The 13,080-nt window shown below is 40.2% G+C and overlaps 1 protein-coding gene across 4 annotated transcripts in view; it reads left to right on the top strand.

The window, feature by feature from the left end:
- The window catches only part of kcc (solute carrier family 12 member kcc), an 88,599-nt gene that overhangs the window by 12,906 nt on the left and 62,613 nt on the right, over positions 1-13,080 (top strand). Inside the window, exon 1 of one of the 4 annotated variants that reach the window (XM_076536728.1) lies at positions 11,740-11,962. The exons of the other annotated variants lie outside the window; for them this stretch is intronic. The gene's annotated coding sequence lies outside the window, so the exon portion shown is untranslated. Of the gene's footprint in view, positions 1-11,739; positions 11,963-13,080 lie in introns of those variants that run through there. 4 annotated transcript variants of the gene reach the window in all.

Raw genomic sequence — 13,080 nt, forward strand, 5'->3', positions numbered from 1 at the left:
CTCCTCTCTTTTCGAGACCAACAACCTTTTATCTTTTTTACCCGAAATACTCGCTTGTCGATACGGACGATGTACAGTTTTATAAAAAGTATGACTCGTAAAAATGATCTCGCTTTGTTGCATTTTGACGCGATACAGCATTCGTTTTGCAATGGCAATTTTCATGATAGCAAAATAAACTATTACTCGAACAATATTGTAATATTATTGCGCTACAGTTCGTATAACAATATTGATTAGGCTCTTAAGAGCAGGAAACTATAGGTTATAACGCGATGGGTTAATCAATTTACGAAGATCGAACGCGATATCGATGCATTGTTCGTCGCATCGGATACCTTGCAGTTTCCCTCGCATCGCGTCGTAGTCGTTTCGTTCGACAACGGCGCGTAATTTATATAATTACGCGAACACCAATTCCCCCAATTACCGGCAATAACGTCGTTCAAACAGAAACTCGATAGAATTATCGATTCGCGGAGAAAGGGGTTTGGCAAGTGCGTCGAGATCGGTTTCCCGACAACGTTGGAACTCGCCCACCGCTAATAATTCCTAATCATTCCCGTAAATAATTCTCTGTCATCCTTCTCGTACGACCGTTAATCTTCCGCGAACGGTCCTCGAATCGATTAATTTAACTTCCTTTGACGCTTTAATTACCCTTTGCACGGATTAAGGCCAAGAACTCGCGAAAAATATTTGATAATTTCGCGTAAGAACCTTCAACTTGGTACTTACGGAATAGTTGGGAATCTTTTTACGTGTTCGAGCTCGTTCCCGTCTTTAAGTGGATTTTTTCCTACTTTCTTCGGACATTATGGAAAGACATTACGCTAAGCTCTGCTTCGACTTTTGACATTACTCGCTGCTCGAAAGTCGTTCAGCAACGAATAAAACGATATCCTCTCGCTCCGTTCGATTTAGTCGGTTAAACGAAGCTCGACGATCCTACGTTTATTTATTCATGGGTAATCGAAATGTTGGCGGTATATCGGCGGTTGACAAAAACCGTGTACGAAGTTATCGAGATTCGTAGGGTCGAGAGAGTCGGAGCAATCGATAGGCCGTCTCTCGACTCGCAGCGAAAGCAAAGTAATCAATAGGATTCCAACGGTGCATTCCGCATTCCTCGATTCGACTAAGTCGTTTATATCACATCTGACGACGAGTTGCAGATTCCTGTCTTGCCAGTTTAGCTCCGACTGTGAAGAGGGCTTCGTCCGCCACGGACTCTGCCTACCGAAATAAGCTCGTTATCGAATTAACCTAATCAAATTTCAAGCACGCCATCGTTACTTGATAATTGCGACACGGATTCACCTCTTATCTTCCTCATCTCCCAACCGAATTTCGCATGTAAATAAACAAAAATTTAGAATTAGAATTTCAACTTTACTTATTTATAAGATTTATGTATTGTGGGATAGCTATTGTGGGGCAGGGCTTTAAGGGCGATCCGATACTGGCGTCTCAAGATTAGAATCGTTCGATAATAATAATATTTCTCATTAATCCTTTGCACTCGAAGGTAATTTCACTGTTTACAAACAGTTAAAAAGTTAAATAAATTTTCTTGAGGTTATTTCTTTACTAATAATTTCCACTATTGCTTGTTTCACTATGTTTATAGAATCAGTTAAAAAATGCTTATTTAAAATTATTGTATTAAATATAATGGTGACTGTGAGTCACCTCTCGAGCGCAAAGTTGTAATCGCTTTTTAAAAATTAAGTAAACGTTCTTTACAATATTCGAATTTTTTCCGTTCAAGTTCGTCCATTAAGACGAATAGGATCGATAAATTAGACGATATCTCGTCGTCTTATCGATTCACGGCAAGTGTCAAGGCCACCTTCGATAATCGTTTAACATTATGCAGACAGCTGCGTGGGTGTATGCTCTAACGCGTGAAGCGCGTAATCTCGCACGTGCGGTGTTTACGGTAATTAAATGCAGAAAACTATAACTGGTGAGCGATTGGCATAATTGTGGAAAATTCATAAGTCAGAAATGTTTCGTTATCTTGTTCGTTAACGCGGCTAGTAACGATGGAAATGAACGCGTGTTGCGGGTCTAATTAAATTAAGCTTGTTTGTTCCTCCGCATTCCGTATTAATATAATAATATCTATTTTACACATTAGCATACTGCGAGCATTCTCTACGTTTTCCGTTTCCGTGCTCAATTATCTATGGTGAAATATTTGAAGGAACCCGGGAAGATTATTTTAATATTCCGAAGCTTCTCGGATTTTAATTAACAAAAAAAGGAGACGCAGAATACGGTGCATTATCGACAGAATATACTGGAAAATCGATGTTTTAATCTGACAGAATGCGAGTTTAATACAGCTCTCAAGCTCCACTCCCGAAGGAAACACGTATCAGACTGCAATAAATAAGGATCTTACGCGTCTCGAACATTTTTCCTATGAAACTCTTGTACTGCTTACAGTCGACGTTCTCCGATAATACTCAAGAACAGAATTTCCTCTCTGTACTTACATTCGTGCGTTATTCGAGGACATTTAATATCCTCTGTCGGAACACGACAGAATATTTCATCCCTCTATTATTTCTCCGGCGAATCGGGCAAAAAGTAGAGCGACGAAAAAACGAGAAAAGAGGAGATAAAAAATAATGTATGGCTATTATTTCGCATCGAGATATCCATCTCTCTACTTAGGAATTCCGATCGATTTGTTATTTGTCAGAATCGATTCGAGGCGGTTACGACATCCATTTCTGTCGATTCCATGTATGTACCTCGAGCGATAAGAAACACGCGAAATTCGTTTTTTCGAGAGAGATGTAGTTTTAACGATAAATTTGGTGGTCACTTCGGTTCGTACTTTTTGTTCCGTGAAATTGGAAAAGTTTGTCCTTCTAATTCCTGCGATAAACTTCTCGAAGTCTGTACATAGTTCCTCGCGAGTGTATTTGCTCCTGATTTACCTTCATTCCACAATTAGACACCTTTTCTGTAACCTGCTGGATCTTTTATCATTCCTTTTGGATGTGGAATACATTTATTAAATTCAACATTTTCTGGATGCGATTAGAGGTAATTTCAAACATATCAGTCTATAATCTTCAATTTTCAACTCAATTCTCTAATGCTCAGATTGAAGCTTGCTCTAATAGTCCTGTTGATTGGTACACAAATAGATTAGAATCTGTAAGGTGAACAGTTAAAAATACTGTTCCCAAAGGTTTCGACTAAACGTCAAGACCTCTTCAGGAAAATCTCCGCCAGATGAACCTGCCATGTCTCTATCAAGGTTAATTAACGAGCTTAATCTCGTCGACCTCCGTCGCAAAATCTTGATGAAAATTCGATAACACAATGTAGCTTAATTATTAAATCAGCAGGCGCAGACAGGTATCCGTCGTTCTTTCTTCGTTTCAGCCGTCATTGTTGGATCATTAGGCGAATCCTGGCAGACGATATTCGAGTGCTCGAAAGGATCGAAGGGAGCGGAATCGATCGGCCAGCTAGTTAGGAAGTTCATTGTCTACGACCTTGTTCAAGAAGGTCTGTTCCTGAACGCAGCCCTCGATCGTTAACTGAATCGCAACACGCAATTTCTATCCTAGACCTTCGTGCTGGACGTTTCGTTATCGAACGATCCTTTGCTACACTAATTGCTGCTCTAACAATACAATCCTAATCATTATTCCATCGGAAGCCATTATTGTCGGTAGACATCTATTTAATTCGCGTGCCTTTTTCCTTGACAAATGCATACCTTGAAGCGCGCATCTTGAGATATTTTATTGGAAAAACAGAGACAAGTATAATTGAGCTTGTTATACTTGATTGTTAGTATAAATGGTCCAAAAGGTACAAGGGTTCATTTTAGCAATATTATATTATAAAAGTTAGGACGTTATTAAACTCGAAAAAGTGATATGAGATCTCAGTTAATAATAACAGGAGTTCATGTAGTTTGTAGTTGCATATGTTAGAGTAACATAATAATAGAGTGTATCGATAGCACGATTATCTCCGCCACGATCTTAACACGCTTTCTTTACCTTATTACTTGACCGTTTTGTTTCCATGCACCTGGGAAATATCGATTGCTCGAGGGTTTTAGCCTTGAATACGCGGAATCGAAAGTAATCAACCATATAGCCGGTAGATACTGTGAAGATAATTCGGTAACGCGGTACATAAGGAAACTTTTCAAGATTTCACTGTTTGAAAATTTCAATAGTGGTTTATTGTAAGCTCGTACTTGTCTCTGACCAGGATATCCGCATATTTTTCCGATCACCGTGTCACGGTTTACACGAGTGAAATATCGAGTTGCCTAAAGCCGGCTTCGAACATCGCTTCACATATTGTGTGATTTTGAATTTTTTAAAATGTTATACCACGACGCAGCCGATATAAAAAAGGTTGTGTCGCAACAATTGTTTCTAGCAATTGTATTAATCATTATTATCACTGTGACCATCGCGTTATGAATGTTTAAAGATTTCGAAGAAATTGATTATTCAAGAATCATGTGCTGTCCTTTTAACTCGCCGATTGCTCAATCTTTAAATTATACTTTGAATTGTTAATGACTTCTGCGGACTTGATAATTCCGGCCTTTCTACGTTATCGTTCTTTATATCTTCTAGCGTGATTCCAACTATTTCAGTCGCTGCTGGAAACGTATTTAGCTATTTGCAAATATCTGATTCTGTTCCTGTCTCGGAAATTGCAAATTGTTTGCAAGAAGACAACTTTATTTTTGCTCTCGATTAATACGAGTTTAAATAATTCTTCAAATTCGTCGTTTGAGCGACGTTGTACAAGATAAGAAAATTATTGGAATATTTATCGATATCATTGAAATTGATTGAACACCGCTAAGTCTTCGAGTAAGGTTTATGTGACATTGTCCAAAATGGCTACCATACAAGATACGAGTCTTATGTCACATACAAGTTTCTGAAGAAAATTTCAAGAATTCTCCTGCAATCGGATAATCCCAATAATCCTAAACGCTGCAAGTTGTTTGAAGAAAGGTATCCTTCCAAGGAAATTCCATACCTTTCTAAACATTGAGAATCGTTCGAAAATTCCTACGAAAAAGTCTCCATGGTATTCTGATACTGACAGATTATTCTTCGCATCAATCTTGTATTGTGTTTTGACAGAAAAATCCCTTGCACTGAAGAGTCTTTTCATTCGAGAAGCTGATTCACATTGATGTACAACTTGAAATAATTTTTCATTAACTGAATGAAAGTAACAATCTCAAAAAAGTTTGTATATGTCAACGACAAAAATCTGTCATAAAAAAAATCTGTGATAAAAGTGCTTTCGAGGGTTAAATACGATGAAGCTGATTCGTTGAAGAAGGAAGAAAATGTGAGAGGGAAGGCGATCGATAAAAATTCCAAGGATCGATTGATTAGATGACGGTATGCGTAAAGGTCGAGTCTCGTTTCTCTAAGGAACAGCGTCGATGCACGTGTGCGCCACGATGTCCGTGCAACCCCTCGACAACGTGTACACGAAGGGAGAGAAGGGTGCAAGGAGAGTCGATGGATCGCATGCCTGGCGCCAGTTAACAATCGAGAACCCTGCATTTATGAATAAGGCTGCACAGCAGGCGAAGTAAGGTCACAGACAATGAACCTCGATCCAGTTCAGGGCCTTAGCACAACGTCACGACAAGACGTTATCGGTCAGGGTGGCTCTGCCACACCCTCCTTGTCCCTATTCAAAACACACACCTTCTGCTGCTCGTTTTACCGATAACCCTTAATTGCCATAATGTTATAATCGTAATCGCGTGGCGCCTTCTGACAGTGAAAATAAATATAACCAAATCTGCGAAGAATAATCTCTTTATCTTCTTTTCGTTCTACGAAATTTTTTGACAGGGTAATGGTTATACAACGTAATGGCGTGTACGTAATTAAATAAATGGCACCAAATTGTTAGATATAAATACGCATTCCTCTGGCTAAATATATCTGTATACAGTGGCAGTCGAAATGTTAAAAGGTTCTCGAAACAATGTAATTCATCCTTTCGCGGCACGCGTGGCTAAGGATTAAACAACTAAATTCGGTCCAATTGAATGTACGACAACGAGTCGCGTTTAATGAAAACACGCCCGACCTTTTGTCTCTGCCGTGGGAGCATAATATTTGCACGTTGGACGTGTGGGGCTTGAAAAATGGCCCGCATAGCCGAAAGCTCGTGTAAATTGGTTGAACAGTTTTTCGAAATTGCGTGTGCTCGTTATCGTTTTAATCGAATTTGCCTTCCCGATGTTTATTCCTTTCGAATCAGCAATATTCGATTAATGGGAACAATCAGAATAACGATCGATAATCAAAGCAGCTGAAATTCCCGTCTTAGATATTCCAAATTTATCGAATAAAACGAACGATGTTTTATGTAAACAAATGGAGATCATTCCATTACCAGCGATGGAATTTCTCTGTTCAACGTATACATTCAATATTGATCCGATTCGACTTAAGAAACGTACATTAGCCAAAGTTAATCTTCCATTAGCTTCCAAACGTTCGATAAATACACAATAAACCTTTCATCCCATTCGCTCTTCCAGGAATGAATTATCTTATCCAAAATTAACGGCGCAAAAATGTTGCAGTCACGAAGTCACAAAGATCTTTTTTTCTAAATATTATAGTTAATGAGGTATAGTTAAAACAGCAGACACTCTATCCAGCGGAAACGGCGTCCTTTCTCGCGGTCGTAAAGCTCCACTAACGTTTCATTAAAACTTCGCTCCGAAAGCGGCGGTGTCGTGAATTTAATTAGGACAATTACACTGGCCGTCACAAGATCCGTTACAGTTTACTTGTTCTCTAGCTGGAGTCGCTTCCTCGTTCGCCGTAAATCTGCGTGACACTGATCATTTGACGACTCTGTTATACAGCTTCGAATTAAAACTGTCCGCGATGTTTACGACTCTGTCGTCGTAGAAAAATCAACCTTCCATTATTAATCCAGTTACGGTATTTTATTATTAATCTCATTACGGTACTTTATTATTAACCTAATTACCCTTCCCGTATCGCTAACCGAACGATTTATCCTTCGCGCAAATTTTTAGATCCAATAAGGGTACTCCGTGTATATTGTCAACGTTAGAATGTCAAGCTATCGTCATGTTCAACTACACGAATCATCGTGCATCGAATTATTGGATCGAAACTCATTGAACCACAATTTATCGGAAGAGCAGGATGTGAACTACCACGCGTCGAATTATTACGCGTTCAACTATCACGCGTTCGACTACGAAGTGTCGCTACAAATTAATAATCCATGGCATGATTTATAACTGCGGATAGCTTTATCGGGGACCTTGGTATCGAAACAAAAACGAAACAATTAATTGTCCTATCGCTCTGTACCGAATGAAGATTGACCTATTTCAGGACAATCGCGGGATAACCTCGCAGCGGGTGATTAAACAATCTCGAGTTTTAACGACATGGCCAATTTTAGGGAAATTTTGGTCTATTTGGAAGCTTTTCATGTCGGTATTCGTACGGATAAATTATGTGTTCATTGTTGCAGTGGAACGTGACGTATGCCATCAGACACTCTAATGTTAATCAACTCGACATTGAGACTCTCGTTCTTCTTTTCGGTAATTAATTAAATATCGGTCACAAGTGATGACGTTATTCTTCAAGAAAACAATGGTTTCTCTGAAACTGTTTATCCTTCACGATGATAAAATAATTTGATCTTGAGCTTCAAAGTCAATGTTGCATCTTGATTGAAATTGACAAAGTTGAAATTTGTCCTCGATCCTGACACGTGGCTGTCTCTTTTTCGATTCTCTGCTCAGAATTTTGTCCGAGTAATTCGCAAACACTCGAACTTGTCACTTCAGAAGTTTCGCCGCAGCTTCAAGAACTTTTCCGTGCGATAGAAAGTTGCTTCTTCGACGTTTCTTTGATATTAAAATTGAATCGTTTACCAGATTCACGCGGTAAAAATTGACGCACAATCGTCTCTTTTATATTTCGCCACGCGAAGGATCTGAAAAAGGATCGAGCAATCGAAATTCCGGGGTATCGGCTGAAAAGAACGCTTTTGAAATCGAACGACAACGAAACGAGAAGTTGCAGCGTGTCGAGGAACAAAGGACGAAACGAAGCGTAGTTTGGAAACTGTATTCGAAAGTTGGTGCTCGTAAGAGGATTCGACGATAAAGGGATTCGCCGTTTGTGCGGACGGAAATGAAAATAAACAGTTTCGATTCGGTTTTTTTCCCGCGTTTTATCCCTCCGTTCGCCTTTCGTGGAAATTGATCTAAACTTCGGTCCATTTCAACGCGAAAATGCCACAGGAAAACGTTGCTCGACGTTATCGCTCGATTGTTGAAACCCACGGTTGTTTTGTTTATTACGCTTTTATTCGTCGTATGAAAGGCGTAAAATTTATTCGAATCTGAAGAGTTTTGAACGTTAGAATTTTTGTATTAAAGATATTTCAATAAGACTAGCACTTAATTTCATAGAGTTATTCATACTTCACTTTTTACTCTAATAATTCTTTATTATCTATACTTTCTTTACAAAATGTTCTCTACTTCTTTATTCATATCAAAACAAGAGACGTTCAAAAAAATCAGTCACGTCAATAGCAAATTTTCTTTTCTCGAACGAAATAAGCAGAACAGATTGTACCAAGGAAAGCTCGAGTCGAATTTCCAAAGACCTCGAAATCTCGTTTGTAAAGGTGGTCCAGCAAAAAGAACGTCTTGTCGGTCTTGTTATTTGTTCGTCCCAACCGCTTTCGTCGAATTGAACACTGTGTGCGTTTGACTCGGAGATCAGTTTGCTCGGAACGATGAATGGAGTTGGGTAAAATCGATCGCAGAAAATCTTCGCTTGGTTTTTGATCCTCAAACTTTCCCTTGAACCTCGATTTCGTATTCCTTCAATTAGGAGATGCAAATATCGCGATTCGTTTCCGAGCGGAACTTTGAAGCGTTGGCAAGAGAGCTAAAGATCTTCGGAACGAGTTTAAAAATTTAAATGAGTTTCCTTCTTCTCCCACTTTGATAGTTAGTATTATACATTCCGAATTTTTACGTGTCTGGTTATCTAAATATTTTTGGTAACAAAATTTTATTCATTCATATATAGATATGAATGTCCTCGGAGCTTTTAGATTGCAGTAGTTTTAAATTCAAGTATTCTTCATTCTCAATTAACCTACATAGTAATGTTCATAGATTAAAAACATTTATGGGTTCGATTAATAATATTCGTCGTTTAGATCTGACTTAGGCTATCACTCTGTGAGTTGCATTGGACTTGGAATGTAACAACGTGATATATTCGTCGATGAGGACATTGGACAACCAGATAACCGATATAGGACTAAGGCATTTTTCTCGTCTGGCGAGCTTTCGGAGAACAAAGTGGCGTGATTTGTGCGTTGCCGAGGAAACAAAGCCGGTCTGCAGACTCGGTGGAAACAGCGAGATGCACTCGTAACCGCACGAACTAGCGTCTCTCGGTTAACAAGGCTCGAGCAATGTGTCTACCATTCAAAGCAGTTGTCTTGTTGCATCTCTCGAATGACGGGCTTGTTCGCGTGGCTCGAGTGTTATGGATGCCTTGAATCCTGTCTAATCTTGTGGTTCGTTCGAAACGTTCCGAATAGCCGCGAAATGTTCGCGAATAGAGAAGAAAAAGCAGTCAGTGAATGTTTGATTTCGTGGAACGATCTCGTTGTTGCCTTTGGTTAGCGAATTCTTCGCCTACACGAACTGTTCAGTTTGCTTTCAACTTCGCGTTCATTCAGCTAGTACATTTTAGATTTCGTTTTTTAACATTATTATTTTTATTCGGTTTGAACGTTTTTTGAATTCGTATTACTTTCGTAGATGTATTTTATGGAGATCGCAATTTTGTAAATGGAATTTATTATAACTGCATTCGTGAGCATAATGAGCTTCACTATCGAATTTCCTGCAATTCATCCTACTTCGGTAGTTAAATTTCTGAAGCTGTTCAGCTGCACGGAGCTTCCATCGTGCTTTTGTGGAGTCCTCCAGGAACGTTGTTCTCCCTAATTTCGTGTAACTGACCTCGATTACTATGGTCATTAGCCAAACGACCACCAATGCCCCTAGGTGGTTGCCCATCTAAGCACTCGACACTTTGGATACGGCTGAAATAAAGGGCGGGCGGGAAACTTTTCCGAGGAACATTTCAACACTTTATAAAACTAATCATGCTCCACTGTAATACTCAAATTCGCGAGATTATAACACTTCGTTAAAATATTATTACAATCTTTAACCTCTCGGTACTTATCAGTGAACGATGCAAAATAACATGAAATAATGCGCTATGAAATTCTCGTAATTTTAGCAATCATCGGTTTTCAGAAATAGAAGCGATAACCTATAACCTACGGATAAACGTTGCTGATTTTCGAATCAGCTCTATTAGACGGTGCTTGGAGCGATTTGCTTGGAAGGAAATGCGAAAAGGAGGATACGGTAAAAGTTTGATCGTTTTACAATCATCCTATGTCGGACGCGCGATGAAAGTTGCATGGGGCTATCCTCGAGGTTGTTTAGCGGTGCCACTTAAATAAAAAGTAGGACGCGGCTATAGCCAAAGATAGAGAACCCTTTAAATCGTTAATAAGAAACGTTCGGTTTCCTTCAATCGGTTCATTCAGCGTTTCGAAGATCGAAGTTCACGACGTTGATAGCACCACCTACATTTTTGATAACCGATCACTGTCGCAACTTCGATATTTTATTGTACCACGAATCAAATATATAGAATGATAAACGGAGATCAGTAGACTACTTCTGTACGAAAATAAATATGGGAAAAAGTAACTAGAGAAGGAAGTCGGTGCACAAGTACGAAGGATTGAAAAATGCGAAATCCGTAGAGAGACTGACAGCGAAATCCTAGGGGGTTAAAGGACACCTGATGCAGATAAAATAGGAGGCGTGCCTGAAAAGGAATTTTACGACTTCGGAACTTTGAGACTTTAGGAATTCGGGGATTTGGAGATTTCAACGTTTCAAGATTTTTCGTATTTACTCATTTGGAAGATTGGGAAACTTCTGCAGAAGACTTCGAAGTTTGACATCCCGAACTTCGTAATCTATAATTTCGGAATCTTAGTCTTTGAAAGTAATCTGCTCGAAACTCCCAGCTAAAAGTTCCAATTACATCCCGTTCCTTCAATTACCTTATCTATACTTAGAGAAAATGTAAAAGAGGAAATATAAATAATCCATCTGATCCCAGTGGGCAGTCAGGTAGGAGATAGGAGAGAAATATGAAAAGGGGAATGGGAGAAACGGCGATGGCGGTGGAAGAAAGACAGTAGCGAAAGCATAGTAGAACAGGGGTGTTGGTGTTGGCGGCGTTAGGTAGGGTAGGGGTGGGGTTAGGTCGCGTGGGTGGTTGGGTAGCAGTAGGTGCGCACCCAACGTGGCTAGCAGGTGGAGCGGGGCGAGGAGCGAGCAACCCCCGGGACAGAACGCGAAAAACCACTTGTGAGTGTTGGTGGTGGGTGCCGGTTGCGGGTTTTCCTGCGATCGTTCCTCGATCGTCGTCGAATCGACGAGTGCTCGCGTCGCGACAGGGCCACCCTGTCGTCGATTCACTGGCTCCGTCAGTGGGTGATTCGTTGCTCGTCGTCGACGACGTCGTATCGAATCGCGATTCGACTGCTCGCGTCTACGCGATCCTTCGACCCGCGGCCAGTTCGAATTCGACCGCGAGCCGCGACGGTGCTGCGTTTCGTCTTCTCTCTTCGTCTTCTATTTCGAGCTTCCTATCTGCGTCAGATCCTATCGAGAAAAGCGTCGGGGAACCTGTTGTCGTTGCTTCGCGCGACAACCAGAAACAGTGCTGACCGTCGAGACCCAGCCACCGTGCGATGCAAGGAGCAGCCTTCATCGATCCAGCCTCAACCGGGGGTGAGCTGACGCGCTCTGCCAGATCTCAGGATCTCCGTTACACCGATCCACGATCTACTTTCCATCCTGTGCGCGTCTTCTCGATTCTTCCCGATTTCTCATAATAAACTCTGGTTGTTTGCTACCTACTTTGCCCTGCAACTTATCCTTTGGTTCTTCCGCGCTCAGGGTCTTTTAGGTTCAAACTAGCCAAATGGTTTCGAAAGATTAACGAGGGAGAATATACGAAGATTTTCCCTCGAGTTCTTTTTCTCTAATTTCTACCTACTTTATCTTCAACATTAGGGGATGATTCTTCAAAGACCGCAAATTACTCTTTTCAGAGACTTTTTAACACACGTGGAAGGTTGTAATCGCATTCCGTACTCGGTTGAATAAATGAAACATTTTATTCTCCTTGAAATTCTTCGTCTTCCCTTCCTGGTTTTTTGGTATCTGCCTCGGGATTGAGTTCCCTATTGTCTGCGACTGGTCCCTTCGAAAGTGGACATTTATTTGTTCGTTTTCTTTATGCATTGTACGTATTTGCTATGTAGACATCAGAAATAGCTTCCTCGAATTGCATCCTCGTTATACATTGTATAATTCCACCATCAAAGATTTCTATCACGATTTTCCACAATTGTTAGGTAACGGTTATTTGGTTACGGAGCGGAGATAAAACAACGCAACTGGTTTCTGCAAGAACTAGCAACGCGTTTATTCCACCGCTTCTTTGCAGCTGAAGCTGTAATAGAATCCTATATAATAGTTTATATTCGTAGTTGTAAGTCGGTTTATCTCCCGGAACAAAAACAAGCGGTAGTAATTGGCTCGGAAGAGCCGTCGCGATGACTTGTTGCTTGACACAGGACAGCTCGTCTTCCCGCTAAATATTCTGGAAACAGTCCCCGCGCCGAGAGGTTTAATAATTAACCCTCTCGCGAATCCTTTATTAATATCTCCACCGGCGGCGTTGTTTAAAATTAATTCGATTCAATTTCATCGAATCAGTGACCCCTCTTTAAACGGCTATTAGTTTTAATGGAGGGTAAAAATCGTGCTCAACAAGTGTCCATTAAAAGAAAAAAAATAACGTTGCATTTTTTTATTTTCGTTTCATTTTTTATTTGGTTCTT

The sequence above is a fragment of the Megachile rotundata genome, chromosome 10 (genome assembly GCF_050947335.1).
Source record: "Megachile rotundata isolate GNS110a chromosome 10, iyMegRotu1, whole genome shotgun sequence".
Classification (NCBI taxonomy): Eukaryota; Metazoa; Arthropoda; class Insecta; order Hymenoptera; family Megachilidae; genus Megachile; species Megachile rotundata.